Raw genomic sequence first — 10,081 nt, forward strand, 5'->3', positions numbered from 1 at the left:
AAGATTAAATGCATCATTACATTTTTCATCGAAAATGAATTCAGCATCTTTCATTAAAAGTCCAGTTAAAGGTTTAGTTATTTTGGAGAAGTCCTTAATGAAACGCCGGTAGAATCCAGCGTGTCCAAGAAAGCTTTGGACTTCTCTGATGGTTTTTGGTGGTTTTAGGTTTTCTATAACTTCTATTTTAGCTTTATCTACCTCTATACCTTTTTCGGAAACTATATGTCCTAAAATTATTCCTTCGTCACCATGAAATGACACTTTTCCCAGTTTAGCACGAGGTTCACCTCCACGCATCTCTCCAGGATTTTCTCAAGGTTAGCGAGACAATTATGGAAATCAAATCCGCAAACCGAGAAATCATCCATAAACACTTCCTTGATACCATCTAGGTAATCTGCAAAGATTGACATCATGCAGCATTGGAAAGTAGTTGGGGCATTACAGAGGCCGAATGGCATTCATCTGTAGGCAAAAGTTCCATAAGGGCATGTAAAGGTAGTTTTTTCTTGATCTTCGGGGTTCTAACAGTAGTAAGAGTGTCTGGCTAGATGCTCCAACATCTGGTCTATAAATGGTAAAGGGAAATGATCCTTCCTAGTTGCTTTATTTAATTTTCTATAATCTATACACATCCGCCATCCTCCTTCTAAACGTTTTGCTACATGTTCGCCTTTATCGTTTTGCACGACTGTGATGCCTCCCTTTTTAGGTACTACATGCACAGGGCTCACCCACTTACTATCAGAGATCTGGTAGATGATACTTGCCTCAAGTAACTTAAGAACTTCCTTTTTAACAACATCACTCATTATTGGGTTTATTCTTCTCTGATGTTCCCTGGAGGGTTTTGAATCTTCTTCGAGCGAAATCCGATGCATGCATACGGATGTGCTTATACCTTTTAGGTCAGAGATATTATATCCTAAGGCTGAGGGATATCTTCGTAAAATGTCTAAAAGTTGGTTCGTTTCTTCTTGGCTCAAGATAGCACTAACTATAACTGGACGGTTCATCTTTTCATTGAGGAACTCATATCTCAGGTTCTTACGCAGTTCCTTAAGTTCTAAGGTTGGTTTCTTAGGGCATTGCATAGGATCTGTGGTAAGGGATAAACATTCGTAAAGGTTATCATCGATTTAGGGTTTCTTAAAGTCATCATCTTCCCTTATGAGAGTTGATGGTAACTTAATTGTTTTTATAATTTCTTTTTGTTCTAATTCTCTAACACATTCATCAATGATATCTAAGGCATAACACGATTCTCCCATCACAGGTGCCATAAGAAATTTCGAAAGTATAAATTCTAATTTCTCGTCACCTACCTCAAATGTCAACTTTCCTTTCTTGACATCTATTATGGCTCCTGCAGTTGATAAGAATGGTCTACCTAGAAGGATTGGTATATCATTGTCCTCTTTGATGTCCATGACAACAAAATCAGTAGGGATAAATAACTGACCTATCCTAATAGGAACATCTTCTAAAATGCCTATCGGATATTTAACAGATCTATCGGCTAACTGAAGTGATATCTTAGTGGGCTGTAATTCTCCTAAGTTTAACCTCTCACAAACTGCTAAAGGCATTAGGCTCACACTAGATCCTAAGTCTAGAAAAGCTTTTTCGATGACATGATTACCCAAAAGGCAAGGAATGGAGAAAAATCCAGGATCTTTATCTTTCTTTGCTAATTTGTCCTCGGAAATAGCATTACGTTCCAAGGGCTTCGGATCGTTAAGTCTACGTTTGTTGGTAAGGATGTCTTTGATTAACTTTGCATAAGAAGGTATTTGGGTGTGGCTTCAATGAAAGGGATTTCTACATGAAGTTTTTCTATAACTTTAATAAATTTTTAATACTGTTTATTGATCTGGGTTTGTTTGAGTCTTTGCGGATATGGTATAGGTGGTTTATATGGCGGGGGTGGTACGTAAGTTTTATCTTTAGGTTCTTCTCCTTTTTCTCGACCTTCCTAGTTTTCAGATTTCTCTGGTTCTTTTACTTCGTCCGGGGGCTTGGTACATTCCTTAGAAGTTTCGGGTTCACTCAATCTAGGGTTTGGTGGCTCATCATAAGCGTTTCCACTTCGTAGGGTAATGGCATTGGCTTGTCCTCTCGGATTCTGTTGAGGTTGTCTAGGGGATTGTCCTCCAGGTGTAGTCTGAGGGGCTTGGTTTAAAGCTACCTGAGAGATCTGGGTTTCAAGCATCTTTGTATGAGTAACTATTTGGTCAACCTTGGTTCCTAACTGGGTAATCAATTCGTTAACATGAATGTTTTGGTTCATAAACTCCTTGTTTTGTTGGGTTTGAGTGGTGATAAAATCTTCCATAATTTTCTCAAGGCTCGGCTTTGGTGGTATAGGTTGCATAGGTTGATTTGATCTAGGGGCCTGATAACTAGGTCTCGGAGGTGCATTATTTTGGATAGGGTTATTGTTTTTATAGGAGAAGTTCGGGTGATTCCTCCATCCAGGTTATAAGTATTCGAGTATGGGTTCCCTTGGGTGTAGTTCACTTGCTCAGAGTGGGTTTCGTTTAATAGACTGCATTCTGCAGATTGGTGTCCTTTGCTTCCACATATCTCACAATCCGACGAAACTGCGGCTATAATATTCGGGTTTATGCACATATGCTCGACCTTAAGGGCTAATGCGTCCATTTTAGCTTACATCATGTCTATAGAGCTTAGTTCATGCACTCCTCCTTGGGCTTCCTTCTTCTCAACTGTCGCTCGTTCGACTCCCCATGATTGATGGTTTTGAGCCATATCTTCGACGAGGGCACTAGCTTCAGGATAAGGTTTGTTCATCAGAGCACCGCCTGCGGCAGCGTCGATGGTCATCTTTGTGTTGTAATGATGTCCATTATAGAAGGTTTGAATGATTAACCAATTTTATAAACCATGATGTGGGCATGCTCGTAACAACTCTTTATATCTCTCCTAAGCTTCGAACAACGATTCTCCTTGGTTTTGGGTAAATCTAGTTATATGGTTTCGAAGAACGGCGGTCTTACTCGGGGGAAAGTATCTAGCAAGAAAAACTCTTCTAAGGTTATCCCAAGTCGTAATGGAATTGGGTGGAAGGGAATCTAACCATGATAGGGCTTTATCTCTGAGGGAAAAAGGAAATAATCGTAAATGTATTGCCTCAGGATAAGCTCCATTGGTTTTAAAAGTGTCTGCTAATTGAAGAAATATTTTTAAATGTTGGTTTGGGTTCTCAGTAGCGAGACCTGTGAATTGTCTTTGTTGTACTAGTTGCAACAGGGATGGTTTAAGTTCAAAATTATTAGCTGGGATGGTTGGGTTTACTATACTAGAACTAGGTTCTTCATTTGATGGTTGAGCAAAGTCCTTAAGAGGTCTTTGGTTTTGATCTTCGGCCATAGCTCTCTTAATTCTATGAAAGAATAAACGTGCGCGAGCGTAACGTTCAGGTTCCGCCAGAGGATATACTAAGCTTAAACTTCCGGTGATGCGAGTTCTTCGCATTGACCGGCGGGAAATAGCCTAAGTCTAAAAGATATAACAACATGCAAATGAAATTTGACGAAATTGGTCCCTGACAACGGCGCCAAAAACTTGAGGCGGTGTTTCGCAAGTATACGAACGCGTCAGAGTAATATAAAAGATTGTCGAATCCACAAAGACCAAGTGTCAATCTATCATTATCTATTGTTATGGTGTTTATCAAAGGCAATCAAAATAAGTGTTTTTTTGGTGTGCAAGGAAAAGTAAAGTATTGAATAAAGTCCAATTAATAAAGACAGGGTCGAATGTAATTCACGTAATCAATTAATAATCCCAGTACTTGCTAACAAAACTACTTATGGGAAGTGTTTCCTACTTTGAAATGAACTAATTTAACAGGAACTGTCACTTTCGCGTATTCAGAACCGAGTTGTACTCCCTAATCAAACCCTCTTATTGTCACTTATAAAAAGGCGCGCATTGCGTTAGAGTAGTAAACCTATTTTTAAGAAATATAGTGTCTTGACTAAGTTGAAAAGTATTATAACCTGGATTTCTTAACCAAAAGAGGTTCTCACGAACCAGACTCTAAACTTATAAACGCATCCGAAAATAGTTTTAAAATCTCTTTTCTTCTTAAGTTAAAAACTCCTAATGAACTAAACAAAGCGCTTTCGCTGTTTTTGAAATAGTTAAAAACAATTAAGTTTAAATAGACGCTGGACGGCTTTCGATCTTACCCAACGGAATTGAAGTGCGGGAAAACTTAAATTGAAATTTAAAATAGCCCTTAAGTGTTTCTACGAACAATTGTACGGATTATCGGTTCAATTACGATCCTTACATTCTAACCTTATAAATTTAGTTATACATGTTAAAGTAAAAGTGCATTAATTTAAATAAAAGTAGTGCGAGTGGGGAAAGTAAATAAAAGTAGTGCGAGTGTGAGGAAATAAATAATTTAAAGCGAGTGCGAGCATATAAATAAAGTAAAGCGAGTGCGAGAAAATAAATAAAGTAAAGCGAGTGCGAGGAAATAAATAATTTAAAGCGAGTGCGAGGAAATAAATAAAGTAAAGCGAGTGCGAGTGCGAGGAAATAAATAATTTAAAGCGAGTGCGAAGAAATAAATAAAGTAAAGCGAGTGCGAGGAAATAAATAAAGTAAAGCGAGTGCGGGAAAATAAATAAGATAAAGACAAGTAATAAAAACCTGCTCCAATCGGAGGGTTGAATAAATTGCAAAGCGGAAATGAAAATGGCGGCAGGATTAACTTCCTTCCAAAGTGCTCCAAACTCGATTACAGACTCTATCACAGACTTACTTACACAATTGTGGTAACACTCCAATGCGAAGTCATTACCACTTTATAATACTGAATATATGCCTAAGTGAAACAAAGTTGCTCTGAGTTTTCCTCTGCTCTAAGTTTGGATGATTGTAAAAGTGATTTCGAGTTTCTATTTATAAGCAAGTAAAAAGATGGAAATGAAAATGATGCCCTTCAACTTGAAAATGGGAGGGAATACTTTTCCTCTTGGGGCGCCCGCCACAAGGCCAATCTGAGCGTCTTAGTGGAAGTAGTGGGGAACGTGGCAGTTGAGGGATGTTGAGCTTGGACACGTCATGGCAGGGTCTATGGCGCCAGCCATGGGGTAGGCCACAAGTACAAAATGCCGAGTTTTAGGGTTTTTAGCTATTTTTCACTCCTTTTCTCGATCTGGGCTCCGATTAAAGTAGAAACCTAAAAACAAAGGAGAACATAGCAATAACACAACAAAATAACAATAAAATAACTAGAATGCATGTGAAATCGGAGTTGAAAATACAATAAATTTCAGTGTTATCATATGACATAGGAATTGGGTCAAAAGAGACGTTCTTCCTCTCGAAGTTTTGTTGATGATGATTGTTGGTATTGTTGTTGTTGTAGGTGTTTGCTCGTTGTTGCGGTTGTTGTTGTTGACATTGTTGTTGTTGAATTGGTACTGATTGATTATTAGAGAATATAGGGATATTTGAAGATACTAGATGATAATGTTAACGGGGTGGTTGACTCTTCCTGATCTGAGGCCTCCTCTGCATCCCACTGATTACTGCATTAGCTTCTCTCTCTTTCTTCTTCCCAAAGCAACTGCCGTACCTCTTACTTGACGATGCTTCATCTTTTGACAAACGTCCTTCTCAGACACCTTCCTCAAGCCTTATCCCAATGTGTACCATTTCAATAAAGTCACTAGGGGCACTAGCAATCATATGCTCATAATAAAATGAACTCAGGGTTTTCAGAAAGATCTTTGTCATCTTTTTTTCCTCCAAAAGAGGAGTGATCGGAGCAGCCAATTCCCTCCATCTTTGCGCGTACTCTTTGAATGTCTCTTTATCCTTATGAGACATAGACCTCAGCTGGTCTCTATCAGGCGCTATATCCACATTATACTTATATTGCTTGACAAAAGCCTCCCCTAAGTCGTTGAAAGTGTGAATGCTTGCACTGTCCAACCCCATATACCAACGGAGCGCAGCACTGGTCAAACTGTCTTGGAAGTAGTGAATTAACAGTTGATCTTTCCTAGTTTTGGTAGACATCTTACGGGCATACCAAACATAACTCATCAACACTTTTACCAATCAAATCCTTGCCCCTTAGTGTCTTCAATTCCTGATGCAACTCAAGAAATTGATCCTTAATTTTGTCCATTTTCTCGTAAACATCCGGACCCTCAGACGGCTCGGAGTGATAAATTATCTCCTCTACATGAGGTAAGGTGTGCATAACAGGATGTAGCACAGACATGACCAGGCTAGATACCTGCATGGAAGCAAAAGTATGCACGAAGCCTTCAGGCATTAAGTTGGACGGCATTCCCCAGGGGAATCTGGTGGGCATGGTAGGTGCAAAATGAGCGGTAGCAGTGGGCATGGTAGAGGTAGCCACTTCTGAAATAATCGTCCTTTGAGGAGGAGGGGTTGCGGGCGTTGGAGAAGATTGGCTCTGAGCAGCTAACACTGACTCCATCATGGCAGTCAGTCAGGCAATCTCGTCCTTTAACTATCTATTCTCTTGCTCGAGATGTTCCATGATTCTGATATGATTGGCGCGAGTGTTGTACCGATGAGTCAGCTTGGCTGAAGCACAGAAGAAACACCAATGAGATATCTGGCGAAAGAGAAACCTGCTTATGCAAATGATGCATGAAATGCAATGCTTGTTTGTTTATTTTTATTTTCAAGGAACTTACTATCTAATTTGTAAATATATATGATTGCAACAATTTGATATGACCATAAAAATCTCTTTTTATTTATATAATTTGAAGGATTACACTAAGTACAATTCCAGAAACCAAATAAAAATACAAGAGAAAAGGAGACTAGTCATCCTAAGGATCCCTAACAACGTCAGAAGATCAAGCTGAAGGCGCAGACTTCCTTCGAATGCGTCGAATCTCAGTCTCGAAAGAAACTTTCATCTGAGTCTTCTCGAGGACAAGTTGATCAACAATCTTCTTCTAAGCAACGGAAGGTTGAGGCATGCTAGAAGATGAAATCTCTGGCTCTCCTTGTCTCTTTGTCACTCGGTCTACAAGTAGCTCAATAAGTGCATCTTTGTCCTTAGACTCCAACTGCAACTCTTCATTCTTCTTGCTCAAAGCACGACAACGCTATTCCCGTATATCCTTTTCTTGCTTCATTTTGGCGAGTGCCTCTTCCAACTCCTCTACCTCTTGGTTAGGGAGAGTTAATGGCTAAATCATAACTATAGACATAGGTCTTTCACAAGGATAAGGCATCTTCAACTCCAAATCTCACTTCTTCACCCAAAGAGTGTAAGCTTCCAAAGCTACACCATTGCACGACCCAAGCTCGGATCTTCCCTTCCTATGCACATTATGCCAAGCATGCACAATCTTCTACTTCTAATGTTGGGGATCTTTACCCTCTTGATAGAAAAGACCTTCTAACAAAGTGTTATTAGGTTTGTCTCTCAAGGGGAACCCAAGTTAACGACGAGCCAAAGCAAGGTTATAGTTAATTACTCCTTGTGTACCAATGAGAGGTACATTAGAGAATTCACCACAACTATCAATAATGTCCAAACTGCCCAAAGAAGGATCATACCAAACTATATCATCATTAGTGAGAGACATAAGTCTCTGAGACCACCGTAGCCATTTTTTGTTCTCCAAAAAAGTAGGCGTCTAAGGCAAGTGCAAAATAAACCACTTGTACAAAAGAGGAATGCAACAGACAATGGTTCCACCACCCTTAGAATTCCTTAGATGCAAAAAGAAATACATATCACCTAAGAAAGTAGGCGCATGATTCCCAATCAAGAAAAGTCTAATAGCGTTAACATCAACAAAATCGACAACGTTAGGGAACAAAGCTAATCTGTAAATGAGCAATACAAAGATAGCTTCAAAAGCATCCACACTACCGGCTTGAGCAAAATCAGTATCTTCCTTAATGAGGAAATCAGATGGCAACCCAAATAAACATAATTTCTTTACCCAATGAGCCTTTATCTCAGACTTCTTCAAGTGAAGAGCTTCAACAATAAGGTTAGACCGGGGGATCTCTTCCAATCCACTAAAAGGTACTCTACTATAAACAGGTATCCCCAAGAGATGAGAATACTCCTCCAATGTAGGCATAAGCTGAAAATCTGGGAAAGTGAAACAGCGGTAGAGAGGATCATATAACTGCACTAGTACACTCAAAAGTCCTTCAACCACATCAGCAAACAAGATAGACAAAAGCTTCCCATGACGTTGTTTGAAGTCCAAGGGATCTAATACAAAAGATGTTAGATTCCTTAACTCTTTCAAGTCGGGACATCTGAAACTGTACTTCTTAGTGTTCCTTCGTCCACAATCCATGGTCTGAAAATATTTGCAAATAATACCTCAGTTCCTTGAAATTTTCGTGTGATGAATGCTATGATGCGCATGAATGCATGAATGCAACAATCACAAATAAGGGATCACATACAAAGCAAATAAAGTTCAAGGGATGAATCAAGTCATTGTCAAGATCAATCATCCATTTTGGTGGATTATGGTTTACACCTTATCAATACCCAAGTTCCATCGATATTGACACGACTTGATTGGATCAACCAAGAATCAAGGGTTTTTTGTAAGTCACGAGCATGAAGTCTGGGTAAGAACCATCCCAAAGGAGTGAAGTAAGGATAAAACTTGTAGATCATGTTCTAAAAAGTTCCCAGAGTCTTAATTCCATCTATCAGATATTACACGTTAAGATGACTGACTCATCTACCCATAATATTCCCAAGAGAAACTCGTCTGAGTGTAGTATCGCGTAACAACTGTTATCAAGTCTACACTTGAACAGTCTCCGCACTACGTCCTAAATAGGCCAAGAGGGCGTAAATGTTCTACGGTCCTCAGCTTCTCGGACCCAAATTAGAGATAGTAATGCCTAACCACAAATACTTGTGTGACATTTCCAAATCCAAAAGGGTCTCCACTAAGAAGATGGATCTCAAGCCAACTTATTAAGGACTACTCCACACAAGTCGAACATGACTATACCATCCTCCTATCTTAATTGCACTCAAGTTCGGGATAGAACTTATCTCACCACTCAGAGATAACCAAGCACAACAAGCAGATTATATCACACATATATACATACATCACATATATACAATTATATACACACAAAAAAGTAGGCTAAAACCACTGGAGACTACTCCCCCGCAGAGTCGCCACTTAATTTCTATAGCGGTAAATTCATCATCATCAAGATATGGATAAGCTAGACATTAAATAACAAGAGTCTCCATCGTGCTTTTATTGTTTCCAAGGGAAAAGGATAAAGTACGAACAAAACCCAAAAGTAAGAAGTTTTAAAATTAAAACTAATAAAATACCAGAGATTACAGGTAAGTGGGTTGCTTACACAAAGGGAAGGTGTTAGCACCCAAAGTATCCTAGGTACTCCTAGGGAGCCCTTTTTTGTGTGCATATGTATTTTGTATAAAAATGATGTTTACAAACAAATAGAGTGAGGGGATGAGAAAAGAATTCATTAATTATATTTTTGTGTTTGACAAGACCTTCGGACTTGTGCCTACGCATCAACATAAAAATGAGGGATCAAAACCTCGTAGTTTGTGATACAAATTTCAAAGTGGATGCATTACTTTTTAACAAAATTAAGTTTCAAAGCCACAGAGGCCTGAAAATGGTTTGAATGAGTTAGTTCTTTTTTGGCTTTTTAAAATTTTAAGTCAAGTATGGTTAAGTTTATTTACAAGTTTGATTAAGAAAAGATGTTTGAAAATGCAATGGCATAAGGCCAAAGTTTCTAGTTTGCAAAGTGGTCAAAATTTATAAAATAACAAGTTCAATCAATGAAGTTTTTTGAAAGGAGGAAGAGATTTTGAAATTAAAGAAATGGGGAGGAGATGAAGAGACAAATCCTATTCATAAAATTAAAAGTTAAGAGTTGAAAAGATCTGACTGATGGGTAGCAATCCAATAGGCAAGAATGCCATGTAGAAACCTAAATTCCCTTGGACATTTGAATCAAGCAACAAACAATGCATACAATATTAACTTGAAGAGCA

General features: G+C 38.7%; 1 non-coding gene across 1 annotated transcript; it reads left to right on the top strand.

Moving 5' to 3' along the window:
• Positions 1 to 2,905: 2,905 nt before the first annotated feature.
• LOC127076931 (small nucleolar RNA R71) lies at positions 2,906 to 3,012 on the top strand. Its single transcript, XR_007786944.1, has one exon. It is a non-coding gene; the product is annotated as a small nucleolar RNA R71 (small nucleolar RNA).
• The last annotated feature ends 7,069 nt before the right edge of the window (positions 3,013 to 10,081 follow it).

This window comes from Lathyrus oleraceus, chromosome 4 (genome assembly GCF_024323335.1).
Source record: "Lathyrus oleraceus cultivar Zhongwan6 chromosome 4, CAAS_Psat_ZW6_1.0, whole genome shotgun sequence".
Lineage (NCBI taxonomy): Eukaryota > Viridiplantae > Streptophyta > Magnoliopsida > Fabales > Fabaceae > Lathyrus > Lathyrus oleraceus.